This window comes from Scyliorhinus torazame, chromosome 10 (genome assembly GCF_047496885.1).
Source record: "Scyliorhinus torazame isolate Kashiwa2021f chromosome 10, sScyTor2.1, whole genome shotgun sequence".
Taxonomy (NCBI): Eukaryota; Metazoa; Chordata; class Chondrichthyes; order Carcharhiniformes; family Scyliorhinidae; genus Scyliorhinus; species Scyliorhinus torazame.
This window is the reverse complement of record NC_092716.1, coordinates 193427311-193445911: the sequence shown is the minus strand read 5'-3', so window position 1 is coordinate 193445911 and position 18601 is coordinate 193427311. Positions and strand designations below refer to the sequence as shown.

The window sequence follows — 18601 nt, the reverse complement described above, 5'->3', positions numbered from 1 at the left end:
TAACACAAATACTTTATTCAGTAGGTTTGTTCTGTTTCCAGAGCTTAACTAGATGTAATACAAGAGGTATGACCAGTGAAGCTAAAGTAAGCTGCCAATGCTGAGCTGTCTCTGTCTGCTGCTGCTGCTCCCTCGCCCTGTGCTTCTGAAAGAGGCAGATCCTACCTTGAGCTGGACCCTTTATACCCGTCTCTGATGCCCTCTAGTGCTGCTGCGGCTGTTACATCTGTCTGCAGTCCCTGGTGTATGTGCAGATGTATGTACAGATGTACAGATCACTCCCGATACAAAGGTACTTTTTCCATTAGTAGAAGGGTCAATAACCAGGGTGCATAGATTTGAGATAACGATACCAGGTTTAGAGGGGAGTTGAGAAACATTTTCACCCAGAGGGGAGTCCAGAACTCACGGCCTGAAAGGGTGGTTGAGTCAGAAACTCTTGTAACATTTAACTATTTAGATATTCACTTGTGTTGCCATAACCTCTAGGGCTATGTGCCAAGCGCTGCAAAATGGGATTAGTATAGTCAGATCTTTGTTGACCAAAGTGAATATGATGGGCTGAATGACCTCCCTTCTGTGCTGTAAATATCTATGAATCTTTGAATTATACTGCTAGGCCATTGGGATGAATTGTTTAGTAATTCAGATGGTTATCAGAGAGATTTGAAGGATTTTAAGGTGAAGTGTTTGAGTTAATTTGTGATTGTTTTTCTTTTTGTTATTGGTTCATTCGATGCCGGCATCACCTGCTAGAGCATCATTTTATTGCCCATCTCTAATTATTCTTAAGAAGATACTGATGAGCCACCTTGAACTGCAGAAGTCCAAATGTTGTAAGTGCACCCACCGTGCTGTTCGGGAGGGGGTTCAGGATTGTGACCCAGTGACAATGGAGGATTGGTGATATTGTTCCAAGTCAGGATGGTGTAAGGCTTCGAGGAGTACTTGGTGGTGGTGTCCCCATGCACCTCCTGCCCTTGTCCTTCTAGTGGTAAAGGTTATGGGTCTTGGAATGTGCTGTCGAAGGAGCCTTGGTTGGTCTCTGTGGTGCATCTTGAAGATGGTAAACACTGCTGCCACTGTACGTTGGGGGTAGAGGGAGTGGATGTTGAAAGTGGTGGAAAGGATGAAATCACGTGGGCTGCTTTGACCTGGGTGGTGTTGGGATTCTTGGAGCTGCACTCATCCAAGCAAGTGAGAGTATTCCATCACACTCCTGACTTGTGCCTTAAAGATGGTGGAAAGCCTTTGGAAATGAGGAGGTGAGAATTCCAAGCCTCTGACTTGCTCTTGTAGCCACAGTATTTATATGATTGGTTCAGTTCCTGGTTAAGGATGTTGATGGCTGAGGGTTCAGTGATGACATTGCCATTGAATGTCAAGAGATGGTTAGATTCCTTCTTTTGGAGAAGGTCATTATCTGGCACTTGTCTGGCATGAATGTTACTTATATAAAACATATTTTATATAGCAAGGGGTTGCATTACCTGACCATTCAGGTTGCCAACCCTCCAGAAATTGAAGATCAATCTCCAGGCCTCTGCTACATGCAGCCCTAGAGAAAGATCGTCGGGACAATGAAAAAAATATTTTTGTCTTTCTTTATCTTTACCAGATATACAAATATTGAAAATGGGAGGGGAAGGGCTGTTTGCCAGATGGTCAAAAATTATCCAATTGGGTAATGAGTTATCTTGCTTTCCAATTGGCGTAGCAAGGCAGGCAATCTTTGGTGGACTGTGGAAGCTCAGTCCCTTGATGGAGGGATCAACGACCAGGAAGCTTGGATTTAAGGCAAGGGGCAGGAGGTTTATGGGGAATGTGAGGTAATACATTTTCACCAGAGGGTGGTGGGAGTCTGGAACTCCCTAATTGAAAGGGTATTGGAGGCAGAGACACTCATTATATTTAAGAAGTATTTGGATGTGCACTTGCAATCCCAAGGCTGTGGGCCAAGTGCCGGAAAATGAGAAAAGAATAGTTGGTTGTTTCAGGTTGAATGGGCTGAAGGGCCTTTTCTGTGCCGTAGACATCTACGACTCTTTGACTGAACGGGCAAGCGATCAATAGATTTCTGAAATCAAATTACCTTGAGGAATAAGGGGATAGTGGGAAAAATGGAGTAAGAGGTAGGTGATCAACCATGATCTGTTTGCATGGTGGAGCAGGCGCAACGTGCTGAATTGCCTACTCTTATTTCCTGTGTTCCTATACGTGTGGATGTGTTGGCCTACTAATGGCTAGAACTCTGGAGCAAGTCATGTGATGAAACCTCCAGGAATACATTTAATAAGAACATAAGAACTAGGAACAGGAGTCGGCCATCTGGCCCCTCGAGCCTGCTCCACCATTCAATGAGATCATAGCTGATCTTTTGTGGACTCAGCTCCACTTTCCGGCCCGAACACCATAACCCTTAATCCCTTTATTCTTCAAAAAACTATCTATCTTTATCTTAAAAGCATTTAATGAAGGAGCCTCTACTGCTTCACTGGGCAAGGAATTCCATAGATTCACAACCCTTTGGGTGAAGAAGTTCCTCCTAAACTCAGTCCTAAATCTACTTCCCCTTATTTTGAGGCTATGCCCCCTAGTTCTGCTTTCACCCGCCAGTGGAAACAACCTGCCTGCATCTATCCTAGCTATTCCCTTCATAATCTTATATGTTTCTATAAGATCCCCCCCCCCCTCATCCTTCTAAATTCCAACGAGTACAGTCCCAGTCTACTCAACCTCTCCTCATAATCCAACCCCTTCAGCTCTGGGATTAACCTAGTGAATCTCCTCTGCACACCCTCCAGTGCCAGTACGTCCTTTCTCAAGTAAGGAGACCAAAACTGAACACACTACTCCAGGTGTGGCCTCACTAACACCTTATACAATTGCAGCAGAACCTCCCTAGTCTTAAATTCCATCCCTCTAGCAATGAAGGGCAAAGTTCCATTTGCCTTCTTAATCACCTGTTGCACCTGTAAACCAACGTTTTGTGACTCATGCACTAGCACACCCAGGTCTCTCTGCACAGCAGCATGTTTTAATATTTAAATAATTATCCCTTTTGCTGTTATTCCTACCAAAATGGATAACCTCACATTTGTCAACATTGTATTCCATCTGCCAGACCCTAGCCCATTCACTTAGCCTATCCAAATCCCTCTGCAGACTTCCAGTATCCTCTGCACTTTTTGCTTTACCACTTATCTTAGTGTCGTCTGCAAACTTGGACACATTGCCCTTGGTCCCCAACTCCAAATCATCTGTGTAAATTGTGAACAGTTGTGGGCCCAACACTGATCCCTGAGGGACACCACTAGCTACTGATTGCCAACCAGAGAAACACCCATTAATCCCCACTCTTTGCTTTCTATTAATTAACCAATCCTCTATCCATGCTACTACTTTCCCCTTAATGCCATGCATCTTTATCTTATGCAACAACCTTTTGTGTGGCATCCATTGGCTCCCCGTTATCTACCGCACTGTTAATGTCCTCGCAAAATTCCACTAAATTAGTTAGGCACGACCTGCCCTTTATGAACCCATGCTGCGTCTGCCCAATGGGACAATTTCCATCCAGATGCCTCGCTATTCCTTCCTTGATGATAGATTCCAGCATCTTCCCTACAACCGAAGTTAAGCTCACCTGCCTATAATTACCCGCTTTCTGCCTACCTCCTTTTTTAAACAGTGGTGGTCACGTTTTCTAATTTCCAATCCGCCGGGACCACCCCAGAGTCTAGTGAATTTTGGTAAATTATCACTAGTGCATTTGCAATTTCCCTAGCCATCTCTTTTAGCACTCTGGGATGCATTCCATCAGGTCCAGGAGACTTGTCTACCTTTAGCCCCATGATCTTGCCCATCACTACCTCCTGAGTGATAACAATCCTCTCAAGGTCCTCACCTGTCATAGCCTCATTTCCATCAGTCACTGGCATGTTATTTGTGTCTTCCACTGTGAAGACCGACCCAAAAAACCTGTTCAGTTCCTCAGCCATTTCCTCATCTCCCATTATTAAATCTCCCTTCTCATCCTCTAAAGGACCAATATTTACCTTAGCCACTCTTTTTTGTTTTATGTATTTGTAGAAACTTTTACTATCTGTTTTTATATTCTGAGCAAGTTTACTCTCATAATCTATCTTACGCTTTATTGCTTTTTTAGTAGCTTTCTGTTGCCCCCTAAAGATTTCCCAGTCCTCTAGTCTCCCACTGATCTTTGCTACTATGTATGTTTTTTCCTTCAATTTGATACTCTCCCTTATTTCCTTAGATATCCACGGTCGATTTTCCCTCTTTTTACCGTCCTTCCTTTTTGTTGGTATAAACCTTTGCTGAGCACTGTGAAAAATCACTTGGAAGGTTCTCCAATGTTCCTCAACTGTTTCACTATAAAGTCTTTGCTCCCAGTCTACCTTAGCTAGTTCTTCTCTCATCCCATTGTAATCTCCTTTGTTTAAGCACAAAACACTAGTGCTTGATTTTACCTTCTCACCCTCCATCTGTATTTTAAATTCCACTATATTGTGATCGCTCCTTCCGAGAGGATCCCTAACTATGAGATCCTGAATCAATCCTGTCTCCAGGGGTGGGCAACCCTACTGAGAGTGTGATGAAGACAGGTATGTCGTGTTATTCACCCTGGGGAAACACTGACTGCAACACGATGCAGATAAACGATAAAGCATACACCAAACGTAGGCGTTGGTTCAATAAGAGTTATTGAACTTCTGTAACGAAGCACACAGCTGACTCTACTTCAGTAACGAAGCACACAGCTGACTCTACTACTCTAAGTAAACTAACTCTAGCTTACTAGACCAGGCTAGTTCTGATCCACGTGTTGAATGATTTGTACACCCTGACTGTCACTACATTTGTCACCAGTGGAAAGAGGCAGGGTGCTGACGCCTCGTGTGTTTTATAGTTGGAAGCCCCCCTCTGGTGTTCTGTCTGGTGATTGATTATGTTCTGTTCTGTATGTTGATTGGCTCACCTGGGTATCTGTCACTGCCTGCTTTTACCTCATGATGTGCATGGGTGCATATTGTGACAAGGTACACGCCTGCTTTTCAAAGGGGAATTGGGTAAGCTCTTGAAGGGGAAAGAAACGTTGCAGAGGAGTGGGGTTCGCTGAGTTACTCATGCGGAGAGCTGGTGCAGACGTGATCGGTTGAATTACCTCCTCTGCTGTGACTGTTCTATGCACAGCCACCTATGGGACCAGAGACCATTCTTGTGCCGTAAAAGCAGGATTCTGATTTCTCTGCATAAAAGGGCAGCACAGATCCATTTCCCTGGGTCAACTTTCCTTTTGACTGCAGGTAGACGCTCCCAAGTGACTCGCTTTTGTTCAGTCATCTCTAATCTTGCTTGGTGTGTGAGGCTGACTCGGTGCATTCACTACACAGCACTTCAGGATTAATTTCCAAACCCAGTATATCCATTACAAGAGGGCAGCTTCAGCGATTTGGGCTTCAATGGGTTTTACACAGCGCGTTGTCAGTATAATGGCTGGGGAAAGGAACAGCCAAGCACTGTCGTACTGTCCAGAACACAACTGCCAAGTGCTGCATTGTGCGTGAAGAATTAGCGGGTAATCAGAACACTTTAATTTGAGAGAGGTTGGGCTCTGTGTGGGTGGCTAGATTTCACTTTGCTGGAAGGCAGATGTGTTTTCAATGAAAGGTTCGCATTGAGCACTTTGAGTGGCTCTTGTGCAAACTCATGGGAACTAACTCTGTGGTTTTTGGTGTGGCCTTTCCAGTTTGCTCTGTGTGCTTTAAGTTGTAGCTGTTGTTTGTACTGACTTGACACCGATCGGCAGGGTAGGCAAGGAGGTGAGCGTAAATGTTTTCTGGCTTTTTATGTCGAAGATGAACAGTTGGCATTTAAAATGTGCACTCAATTGATGTGAAGGTTAAGAGCATCTTTTTATTTAATTTCCTGTCATTAGATGCTGGATATTTTGATGGGAATGGTTGGGAAATGCTGTTGAATTGAAATCCAGCAGGGTACGCCGATGTTTATATTTTGTATTGATCAGAGCGGATTGGTGTATTTGGTAGAGGCAACAATCCTTTAATTGAGAGCTTGCTCTGTTTCTCACTGATAAGAGGTTTGAGATCCAAGTAACCTTGTAATGTTTAGCTCCTAACATTTTTAAGTAAGCAAATCAACTAAAGAAAGGCTGGAAGTTCCAAAAGTGCCTTTCATAGACTCAGGAAGTCCCAAAGTGCTATATAACCAATGAAATACCTTTTTTGAAGTGTAATCACTGATGTAAAGTAGGAAATGTGACAGCCCTTTGCACACAGTAAGCTCTCACAAACTGCATTGTGAGAATGACCAGATCATCGGTTTTAGTGGTGCTGTTTGAGGGGATAAATATTGACCAGGTCACTGGGGAAACCTCTCCTTATTTTTGAAAATTGGGGGTGGAATCTTGTATTTTCACCTGAGGGGGCAGACAGGGCCTTAATTTAGCATCTCATCCAAAAGGCGACACCTTTTAATGCAGCACTTCCTCCAGTACTGTACTGGGTGTCTGCCTGAATGATGTGCACCAGTCTCGGGAGTGAGACCTGAACCCACAGCCTTCAGACTCTGGCATGTGTGTGATTTACAATTACTGATGCCTGTATTTGTCGCTATCTGTTAATATTTGAAGCTGAAGGATAAATCTACTCGGTTGAACATTCCTGGTTCCAGACAGGCGGAAGTTAACGTTAAATGACTTTTTAAAATATCTGTTACATGGATTGCGATGGGCAGAAGCTAGAAGCAAAATGGAACAAGTACAGATGCTTGAATGCCTTGTGCCAAAGTGGCTGATTGATTTACTCGCAAAGCGCAAACTTGTGCTACTGAGTTATAATGCAATTTTTGGCTATCACCGTAATGCTTTGCTATAGCAGTGGTGCCTAATGTGAGGAGCTTAATAAACAATTGAAACATAATTGATTAAACGTATTGTTCCTACAGTACTAAATATAATCTGCATTCTCATCGAAACTTCCCACGTCTTAACTTGCACTAATTTCTGTTCACCCATCATTCCTGTACTTATCAACATTGACTCCTGATGCCATTACCTTGTGTTTAAATTTCTCACTGTTGTGTTCAAATCACCTCATGACCTCAACCATCCCTGTTTCTGTACTCCAACTCTGGCTTGTTTTCCATCTACCCCCAGCTCCATATCTTCACTCCATAATTTCAGCCACCAGACTTGGGCTGCTAAGCGTTAAGTTTCATTTCCAACAAGAGAGAATCTAACTATCTTCCCTTGACATTCAACATTATTACCATTGGGGTATCCCCACCATCAACATTCTGGAGATACCATTGATCAAAAACTGAACTGGATCCACTGTATAAATACTGCAGCGTCATGATCAAATCAGAGGCTGGGAGTTCTATGGCGAGGAGCTCACCTCCTGACTCCCCAAAGTCTGTCCAGAATCACTTATGTGGGCAGCACGGTAGCACAGTTGCTTCACAGTTCCAGGGTCCCAGGTTAGATTCCCGGCTTGGGTCACTGTGCGGAGTCTGCACGTTCTCCCTGTGCCTGCATGGGTTTCCTCCGGGTGCTCCGGTTTCCTCCCACAGTTTAAGGATGTGCAAGTTAGGTGGATTGGCCATACTAAATTGCACTTGGTGTCTAAAACTCTTAGGTATGGTTACTGGGTTACGGGGATAGGGTTGAGGTGTGGGCTTAGGTAGGGTGCTCTTTTCAAGGGCTGGTGCAGACTCGATGGGCCGAACGGCCTCCTGCACTGTAAATTCCATGATTCCATGACATCAGGAGTGTGATAGAATACTGTCTACTTGCCTGGATGAGTACAGCTCCAACAACACTCAGGAAGCTTAACACCAGCCACCATAGATGTTTGCTCCTTCAACCACTCGTGCAACATTGCAGCCACCTCTACAATTTTAAAGTTGCACTCTAGTTTCACTTCAAAGCATGTTTGGCAATGTTCTAAACCTGCAACCATTATCACCTCGAAGAACAAGGGCAACAGATGGGCAAAACCGCCACCTGAAAGATCTCCTCCCAAGTCTCACATTATCCTGCATTGCAACCATATGGCTCACCGTTCCTTCATTGTCACTGGGTTAAAAAACATTTTTTAATCTGCCACCCCCTTCCTAATAGCACTCTGGATGTACCTACACCAGATGGAGATTCAGAAAGCACCTCATCAACACCATCTTGAGGGTAATTAGGAATTGGCAATAATGCTGGCCTGGCCAGTGATGCACACCTCTTCTGAAATAATTTTTTTAGAAGCTCTCCAATTCTGTCCCTGTTCCACTTCTCTCGCTCTCTCACTTAAACTTACTTCTTTGGCCAAACGTTTGCTCACCTGTCTTAGTACCATCTTATGCAGTTGACGTCAAATGTTGGCTGATAACACTGCTGTGAAAACGCAATGATGGATCCATTGCAACACAAAAGGAGGCCATTTGTCCCATCGAGTCAATGTCCGCTATCTGCAGAGCAAAGTAATCTGTTCAATTCCCCGATCCATCCTCCATTGCTCTCCAGGTTTTCTTTATTCACTTACGGGATGTGGGCATCTCTGGCTGGACCAGCATTTATTGCCCATTCCTAGTTGCCCTTGAGTAGGTGGTGGTGAGCTGCTGCTTTGAAACACTGCAGTCTGTTTGGTGTAGGTATACCCACCGTGCTCTTAGGGAGGGAGTTCCAGGATTTTGACCCAGCGACAGTGAAGGAACGTCAATATATTTCCAAGTCAAGATGGTGAATGACTTGCAGGGGAACTTCCAGGTGATGGTGTTCCCAGGTATCTGCTGCCCTCGTCCAGAAGGTAACGGTTGTGGGATTTGAAGGTGCTGACTGAGGTGAGTCCCTCCAGTGCATCTTGTAGATGGTGCACTCTGCTGCCGCTGTGTGTCAGTGGTGGAGGGAGTGAATGTTTGCGGAAGGCGTGCCAATCAAGCCGGCTGCTTTCTCCTGGATGGTGTTGAGTTTCATGAGTATTGTTGGAGCTTACTTACCCAGGCTACCTAATTTCCTTTTGAAATCGTTCATCATCTCTGCTTCCACCACCTTCATAGGCAGAGTTCCAGGTCATTACCAGTCACTGTATTTATTTTTAATTTCTTTATCCCAACCCCTGCCCGCCACCCCCCCCCCCCCCCCCACATCTTTATGCCCAAAAACTTAAAACTGCGTGACGTGCCTTGAGACATTTATCATATAAATTGGGGCTATATAATTGAAAGTTGTATTTGAGGTGAGCACACGGGATGCAATTACCAATTTAGATCTCTGCATCTCTAGTTTATTGATGGCTGAGGTAGAACATCAGCCATGATTGAATTTCAGAACAGGCCGAAGGTCCTACTCTAGTTCCTATTGCAAATATTTTTATGCATGGTTTTTCATTACTACTTTCTGCTGTAAACGAGGCTAAAATCTGAGCAACTCTGCTTGATTTTCTTTGTATTAAACATTCTAAACAGTGAGAATATCTAGCTCTTTGCTGTACCTGAAGTGCAATTCTGATTTTGATGCCTCTCGTTTAAAGAGGAATTTTCTTTCCTCTTAGCTGTGGTGAGGCAAAAAGAACTGATTCTGCAGGCAAATGAGAATTATCTTCTCAAGAACTAACCATTCAATAATTGCTGAATGAGAACGGTTACGCTGGAATACGCCAAATGTGTTCGCCACTAATTTTCCAAAGGAAGCTGAAAACTGCTACATCAGTACAACATTTAAAGGGCGAAATGGTCTCTTATATGCTTACTTGGGATGTGCAGTGCTAATCTACATCTATACTGGAATATTTTCCCTATGATCTCTTGATGTAAAGCTCAAAAGTATTAGAGAACATTTGTCTCATGACATTGAAATATCCAAAATCTATGCAACTGGCAACGCCTGCAAGTGTTCGACTCATCCAGCATTCAGGTTCCTCAATGTGTTGCTCAGTGAATGACAGAGGGTCCCACCCCTCCCAGTTGATTGCTTAATCCTTCAGTCCGATTAGCAGAACAATTGGCAAACAAAAACCTGAAGGTAACTCCCAACGTGTGTCTTTTACTCAAAAAACAGGTTTTAACACCAAGGCTTAACACATGGCAGGAAGAGAGACAGGTTTAACCTATGCTGTGCCAGAGCCATAAAATAATTCCTAACAGCAGCTCAGAAGCAGAATATAGTCCCACTGACAAAAGAGCTGCAGAGGGAAAGAGGAGACATAGGAGAGGGAATGAGAGAAAGATGAGAGTTCTGGACTAGGGTAGGGCGGAGCTTTTGGGAAAGTTTGACCTAAAGAGATCATAGGGAAAATATTCCAGTATAGATGTCGATTAGCACTGCATATCCCAAGTACCGGTACGGTTTACGGGCAACATTCCCGTATCTCGATAATGTCACCATCTGCGGCCACGACCAGCAGGACCATGACACCAACCTCCGAAAATTCCTCCAGACCGCAAAGATCCTTAACCTTACATACAACCAGCATAAATGCGTGTTTAGCACCGACCGCCTAGCCATCCTTGGCTAAGTAGTGCGAAATGGAGTTATAGGCTGCGACCCTGAACGCATGCGCCCCCTTGTGGAGTTCCCCCCCCCTCACTGCTCCAAGTCTCTGAAGCGCTGCCTAGAGTTTTTCTCTTACTATGCCCAGTGTGTCCCCAACTATGTGGACAAGGCCCGTCCCCTGATCCAATCCACAGCTTTTCCCCTGTCGATAGAGGCCCGCCAGGCCTTCAGCCGCATCAAAGCAGACATTGCAAAGGCCACGATGCACGCCATCGACGAGTCCCTCCCCTTCCAGGTCGAGAGCTACGCGTCTGACATAGCTCTGGCGGCCACCCTCAACCAAGCGGGCAGACCCGTGGCCTTCTCACATACCCTCCATGCTTCCAAAATCCACCACTCAGTCGAAAAAGAGGCCCAGGCCATAGTAGAAGCTGTGCGACATTGGAGGCATTACCTGGCTGGCAGGAGATTCACTCTCCTCACTGACCAACGGTCGGTTGCTTTCATGTTCGATAATGCACAGCGGGGCAAGATTAAAAAAAACGATAAGATCTTGTGGTAGAGGATCGAACTCTCCACCTACAACTAAGAGATCTTGTATCATCCCGGGAAGCTAAATGAGCCTCCTGATGCCCTGTCCCGCGGCACATGTGCCAACGCACAAGTGGACCGCCTCCGAGCCCTCCACGGGGGTCACTCGCTTTTTCCACTTTATCAAGACCCGCAACCTGCCCTACTCCATCAAGGAGGTCAGGACAGCCACCAGGGACTGTCAAATCTGCGTGGAGTGCAAACCGCACTTCTACCAGCCAGAGAAAGCGCACCTGATAAAGGCTTCCCGTCCCTTTGAACGCCTCAGCATGGACTTAAAAGGCCCCCACCCCTCCACCAATGTCGAAGCTGCCACAGAGATCGAGGCCACACTCCTGGAGTCACAGACTCCCGAGCCTCCACCGGAGTCACCACCGAATCTTCGATCAGAGAGGATGACCAGGGCCCCCGATCGACTGATTGCTTCATTTTAAAGTGTGTAGTTAATTATGAATCATAAATTGTAAATAGTAAATAGAATTGTAAATAGTTACAAAATGCTGTACGGAGGTATTACGGTACCTCCATAACTATAATTTCTACCATGTTGTAATATCAGGCCGCCACACACTCTTTTTCACAGGGGGTGAATGTGGTAGTCTGTGTAGAGGTATTACGGTACCTGGTAATGCTGGAACACCATTGGTAAATATTGTATGTTTCCTATTGGTCAAGCTGTATGGTAGCTCCGCCCTGCAAGGCGGGGTATAAGAGCTCGTGCCGCCCCAGCAGCCTTCGTTCTGTACCTGAGCTGCTGGGGGAAACATCTAGCTTATTAAAGCCTTCAGTTGGACTACAACCTCGCTTTAGTGGTCATTAATCATGCATCACTCTGTAGAAACTGTCTTCGGCCAGGAGACAACAGGATCCTATTCTTAATCACTTCTGAGGGCAGTAAGAGTCAATTACATCAGCGTTGATCTGCAATTGCATATAAACCCAGACCAGGTAAAGACGACAGGTTTCCTTCCCAAATGAACCAGTTCCACAGAATCCCTACAGTGCAGAAGTCAGTCGGCCCATTTGAGTCTGCACTGATCCTCTGAAAGAGCACCCTACCTAGGTCCACTCCCCTGCCCACAACCCTGCACCCCCCACCTAACCACATCTTTGGACGCTAAGGGTGCAATTTTAGCCAATCTACCGAACCTGCACATATTTGGGACAGGGGAAACCGGAGCACCCGGTGGAAACTCAGTGGGAAAGGGTTTTTAATGATTATCAAGCAGCTTCGTACTCTTTTATTGACACCAGAGTACTGGATCAAGGTTTGTTTTTAAACCAAATTCAAGTTTTCAAACTGCCTCTGGACTAGGTCAGACTCTGGATTTGTCATCCAGTAACAGAAATCCAACACGATTGTACCCCATAATCATTGTTGCACAGTATATTGGTAACGTCTTGCAGCAAGATCATGGCAAGGATTTGGACGATCAACAATTTTCTGTCCCAACTCCTTCCCAAAAGGGAATTCTGCCTTGGCTCACTTGGTAACGCTCTTGAGGCAGAGGGTGGTAAATTCAAGTCCCTTCCAAGAGTTTTTGGTCTAGACAGGTACTTCCAGAGTATTACTGAAGTGTGCTGTACTGTATTTTCTTGAGACTCAGGGCTATCTGGGGTTCTCGATGCCAGAGGTCACATGGTTTGCAATGGCTATTTTAATAGTCGGTGTTATAAAAATTTTAAATATTGACTGAAAGTTCATAATATACCGAGGAATGACAGTGTTATGAGTTGAAGCACATTTGTGATGTTTGAATAGCAGTACATGATGCTCTATAAACATTTTGGCTTTCTGGCTCAATTTAGTTCATGGGCTCAAGCAGCAAGCACAATTTTGCCTGTGTTTGTCCCTGTCTTCCAAGATTTCAGCCAGCGCCTTAATCAACAATATGTCGAAAATTATATGACAGACTGGAAACGATTTGCAAGAGATTTTTATTCATGCTGTTTCTGTGCTTTGTGGCACAACTAATAATTCACATCTTGCCGACAAAATAAAACTTCAAAGGTGTTTGTAATGTGTGCGCACGCTGAAATGAGTGTACCACATCTTGTGGTACTATGTACGTTTTTAATTGCTCTATAACTTTTCCTTTAACAAAATGAAACATTTACCTCTTGCAGTCTGAAAGGTTTCATTCCTTTGATGGGTTTAACTGAGCGGTGTTGAGAACTGGAGGGATAAAGAAGTTGATGCCTTTACTGGTGTCAAGTTTAAAACTTGAAAGTCTGGATTTCTGTTTAAGAACTATTCTGAAAGGGAGATGGATCATGCACGATCAATTGCACAAAGACGACAGTTGAATATAACTGAGACTTTATTACACTAAGATGTGTGGCCTCCTACAGCAGCTGGTGAAATGGCTGCTGTATGGGGAGCACACATATTTATACTGCACCTACTGGGCGGAGCCAACAGGCAGGGACTACCCCCGTACCTGTAGTACAGGGCCTTACCACACATCTCCTAATATATACAAAAGAGGTGATTACCATATTCACCCCCTGTTAAAATTGAGTCCGGCGGGGGTGGCGGAGAACTATATACAGAACAAGTTTTAATATACAGAGGCAAAAAAAAAGTCCAGTATATGGTGCTTTAACAGTCCCGAACCAGTTACAGGTTTAGCCGGTCTGGGGCCTTGATCTGCCGTTGGGTGGGCCGCAGTGGTGGCGGCGATTCCGGTGCCGGTCTGGTCTTCGGTGACTCCGGGAGCGTGCCGAATTCCTCCTCATCCTCGGATGTGGGCAGGGTGAGGACTGATGGTCCCGGGGGGGGGGGGGTGTGTTCTGCTGGGTGCGCCGTGGGAGGGGAGGGTGGTGCTGGGCCGGAGGGGTGTGTGTGGGGAACCTGCTGGTGCCAGGTCCCTGACTGAGACCGTATCCTGCCGGCCATTGGGATACGCTACGTAGGCATACTGTGGGTTAGCGTGGAGTAACTGCACCCTTTCAACCAACGGGTCCGCCTTGTGGAGTCGTAGGTTTTCCTGGAGCTGCGAGCCAAGTCAGGAGCGACACCCCGGATGTGGACTTCCTGGGGAAGGCGAAGAGACGTTCATGGGGTGTGTTGTTTGTCACAGTGCATAGGAGCGACCGATTGGAGTGCAGTGCATCGGGGAGGACCTCCTGCCAGCGGGAGGCTGGGAGGTTCCTGGACCGTAGGGCCAGTTGGACGGCCCTCCAAACCGTCCCATTCTCCCTCTCCACCTGCCCATTTCCCCAGGGGTTATAGCTGATCGTCCTAGTGGAGGCGATACCGCTGCTGAGCAGGAACTGACGCAGCTCATCACTCATGAAGGAGGATCCCCTGTCACTGTGGATGTAGGCGGGGAAACCGAGCAGAGCGAAGATGGTGTTGAGGGCTCTGATGACGGTGGTAGACGTCATGTTGGGGCATGGAATGGCGAAGGGGAATCTGGAGTTCTCATCGACCACACTGAGGAAATAAGTGTTACGGTCGGTGGAGGGGAGTGGCCCTTTGAAATCCATGCTGAGGTGTTCAAAGGGGCGGGAGGCCTTCACCAGGCGCTTGCGGTCCGGCTGGTAGAAGTGCAATTTGCACTCTGCACAGACCTGGCAGTCTCTGGTGATTGCCCGTACTTCCTCGACGGAGTAGGGCAGATTGCGGACCTTGATGAAGTGGTACAACCGTGTGACTCCCGGGTGACAAATGGTTGTCGTGCAGAGTCCGGAGACGGTCCACCTGTGCGCTGGCACACGTACCTCGGGATAGGGCATCGGGGGGCCCGTTGAGCTTACCGGGGCGATACAAAATCTCGTAGTTGTAGGTGGAGAGCTCGATCCGCCACCGCAAGATTTTATCGTTTTTGATCTTGCCCCGCTGTGTTGTTAAGCATGAAAGCTACCGACCGTTGGTCAGTGAGGAGAGTGAATCCCCTGCCGGCCAGGTAATGCCTCCAATGCCGCACAGCTTCAACGATAGCCTGGACCTCTCTTTCGACGGAGGAGTGTTGAATTTCGGAGGCATGAAGGGTTCGTGAAAAGAATGCCACGGGCCTGCCTGGTTGAGGGTGGCAGCTAGAGTGACGTCTGATGCGTTGCTCTCCACTTGAAAGGGTAGCGTCTCGTCGACTGCCATGGGGGAGACGAGGTTGCGGCGCCTGGAGATCGTGAGGTGGACAAGATGTCAGCGCCCAAGGACCGCACGTGGCGGGGTTTGAAAAGGATGGCGGCGCCCACTGGCCGCACGTGGGCCGAGGGGAAGATGGCGGCGCCCTCTGGCCGTGCGTGGTCTGAGGAGGGGAAGACGGTGGTGCCCACTGTCCATACACTGGGCGGGGGGGGGGGGGGGGGGGGGGGGGGGTCCGGGCGATCGCGGCGACTGAGCCGGCCTGGCACACCATGGCGAAGTGCCCCTGCTTTTTTTTAAATAAATATTTTATTGAAAATTTTTGGTCAACCAACACAGTACATTGTGCATCCTTTACACAATATTATAACAACACAAATAACAATGACCTATTTTATAAACAAAAACAAAAACAAAAAATGAATAAATAATAAATAACAAAAATGAAAACTAACCCTAATTGGCAACTGCCTTATCACAAGTAACACTCTCCAAAAATATAATTGAACAGTCCAATATATAATTATCTGTAGCAACGACCTATACATATTATACAGTATATATTAACAACCCTGAGAGTCCTTCTGGTTCCTCCTCCCCCCCCCCCCTTCAATCCTGGGCTGCTGCTGCTGCCTTCTTTTTTCCATTCCATCTGTCTTTCTGCGAGGTGTTCGACGAACGGTTGCCACCGCCTGGTGAACCCTTGAGCCGACCCCCTTAGAACGAACTTAATCCGCTCTAGCTTTATAAACCCTGCCATGTCATTTATCCAGGTCTCCACCCCCGGGGGCTTGGCTTCTTTCCACATTAAAATATCCTGCGCCGGGCTACTAGGGACGCAAAGGCCAAAACATCGGCCTCTCTCGCCTCCTGCACTCCCGGCTCTTGTGCAACCCCAAATATAGCCAACCCCCAGCTTGGTTCGACCCGGACCCCCACTACTTTTGAAAGCGCCTTTGTCACCCCCATCCAAAACCCCTGTAGTGCCGGGCATGACCAAAACATATGGGTATGATTCGCTGGGCTTCTCGAGCACCTTGCACACCTATCCTCCACCCCAAAAAATTTACTGAGCCGTGCTCCAGTCATATGCGCCCTGTGTAATACCTTAAACTGAATCAGGCTTAGCCTGGCACACGAGGACGACGAGTTTACCCTGCTTAGGGCATCTGCCCACAGCCCCTCCTCGATCTCCTCCCCCAGCTCTTCTTCCCATTTCCCTTTTAGTTCATCTACCATAGTCTCCCCTTCGTCCCTCATTTCCCTATATATATATATATATATATCTGACACCTTACCATCCCCCACCCATGTCTTTGAGATCACTCTGTCCTGCACCTCTTGTGTCGGGAGCTGCGGGAATTCCCTCACCTGTTGCCTCGCAAAAGCCCTCAGTTGCATATACCTGAATGCATTCCCTTGGGGCAACCCATATTTCTCGGTCAGCGCTCCCAGACTCGCGAACTTCCCATCCACAAACAGATCTTTCAGTTGTGTTATTCCTGCTCTTTGCCACATTCCATATCCCCCATCCATTCCCCCGGGGCAAACCTATGGTTGTTTCTTATCGGGGACCCCCCCAAGGCTCCAGTCTTTCCCCTATGCCGTCTCCACTGTCCCCAAATCTTCAGTGTAGCCACCACCACCGGGCTTGTGGTGTAGTTCCTCGGTGAGAACGGCAATGGGGCTGTCACCATAGCCTGTAGGCTAGTCCCCCTACAGGACGCCCTCTCTAATCTCTTCCACGCCGCTCCCTCCTCCTCTCCCATCCACTTACTCACCATTGAAATATTAGCGGCCCAATAATACTCACTTAGGCTCGGTAGTGCCAGCCCCCCCCCATCCCTGCTACGCTGTAAGAATCCCTTCCTACCCCTCGGGGTCTTCCCCGCCCACACAAAACCCATGATGCTCTTTTCAATCCTTTTTATTAAAAAAAAAGCCTTCGTGATCACCACCGGGAGGCACTGAAACACAAAGAGGAATCTCGGGAGGACCACCATCTTAACCGCCTGCACCCTCCCTGCCAGTGACAGGGATACCATATCCCATCTCTTGAAATCCTCCTCCATTTGTTCCACCAACCGCGTTAAATTTAACCTATGCAATGTGCCCCAATTCTTGGTTATCTGGATCCCCAGGTAACGAAAGTCCCTTGTTACCTTCCTCAACGGTAGGTCCTCTCTTTCTCTACTCTGCTCCCCTGGATGCACCACAAACAACTCACTTTTCCCCATGTTCAATTTATACCCTGAAAAATCACCAAACTCCCCAAGTATCCGCATTATTTCTGGCATCCCCTCCGCCGGGTCTGCCACGTATAGTAGCAAATCGTCCGCATACAAAGATACCCGGTGTTCTTCTCCTCCTCTAAGTACTCCCCTCCACTTGGAACCCCTCAACGCTATCGCCAGGGGCTCAATCGCCAGTGCAAACAATAATGGGGACAGAGGGCATCCCTGCCTTGTCCCTCTATGGAGCCGAAAATATGCAGATCCCCGTCCATTCGTGACCACGCTCGCCATCGGGGCCCTATACAACAGCTGCACCCATCTAACATACCCCTCCCCAAAACCAAATCTCCTCAACACCTCCCACAAATAATCCCACTCCACTCTATCAAATGCTTTCTCGGCATCTATCGCCACTACTATCTCCGTTTCCCCCTCTGGTGGGGCCATCATCATTACCCCTAACAGCCTCCGTATATTCGTGTTCAGCTGTCTCCCCTTCACAAACCCAGTTTGGTCCTCGTGGACCACCCCCGGGACACATTCCTCTATTCTCATTGCCATTACCTTGGCCAGGATCTTGGCATCTACATTTAGGAGGGAAATAGGTCTATAGGACCCGCATTGTAGCGGGTCCTTTTCCTCCTTTAAGAGAAGCGATATCATTGCTTCAGACATAGTCGGGGGCAGTTGTCCCCTTTCCTTTGCCTCATTAAAGGTCCTCGTCAATACCGGGGCGAGCAAGTCCACATATTTTCTATAGAATTCGACTGGAAATCCATCCGGTCCCGGGGCCTTTCCCGCCTGCATGCTCCTAATTCCTTTCACCACTTCGTCTACCTCGATCTGTGCTCCCAGTCCCACCCTTTCCTGCTCTTCCACCTTGGGAAATTCCAGCCGATCCAAGAAGCCCATCATTCTCTCCCTCCCATCCGGGGGTTGAGCTTCATATAATTTTTTATAAAATGTCTTGAACACTCCATTCACTCTCTCCGCTCCCCGCTCCATCTCTCCTTCCTCATCCCTCACTCCCCCTATTTCCCTCGCTGCTCCCCTTTTCCTCAATTGGTGTGCCAGCAACCTGCTCGCCTTCTCCCCATATTCGTACTGTACACCCTGTGCCTTCCTCCAATGTGTCTCTGCAGTGCCCGTAGTCAGCAA

General features: G+C 47.1%; 1 protein-coding gene across 8 annotated transcripts in view; it reads left to right on the top strand.

Annotated features, from left to right (window-relative positions):
- The window catches only part of ppfibp2b (PPFIA binding protein 2b), a 347825-nt gene that overhangs the window by 82720 nt on the left and 246504 nt on the right, over positions 1-18601 (top strand). Inside the window, exon 1 of one of the 8 annotated variants that reach the window (XM_072466208.1) lies at positions 5817-5843. The exons of the other annotated variants lie outside the window; for them this stretch is intronic. The gene's annotated coding sequence lies outside the window, so the exon portion shown is untranslated. Of the gene's footprint in view, positions 1-5816; positions 5844-18601 lie in introns of those variants that run through there. 8 annotated transcript variants of the gene reach the window in all.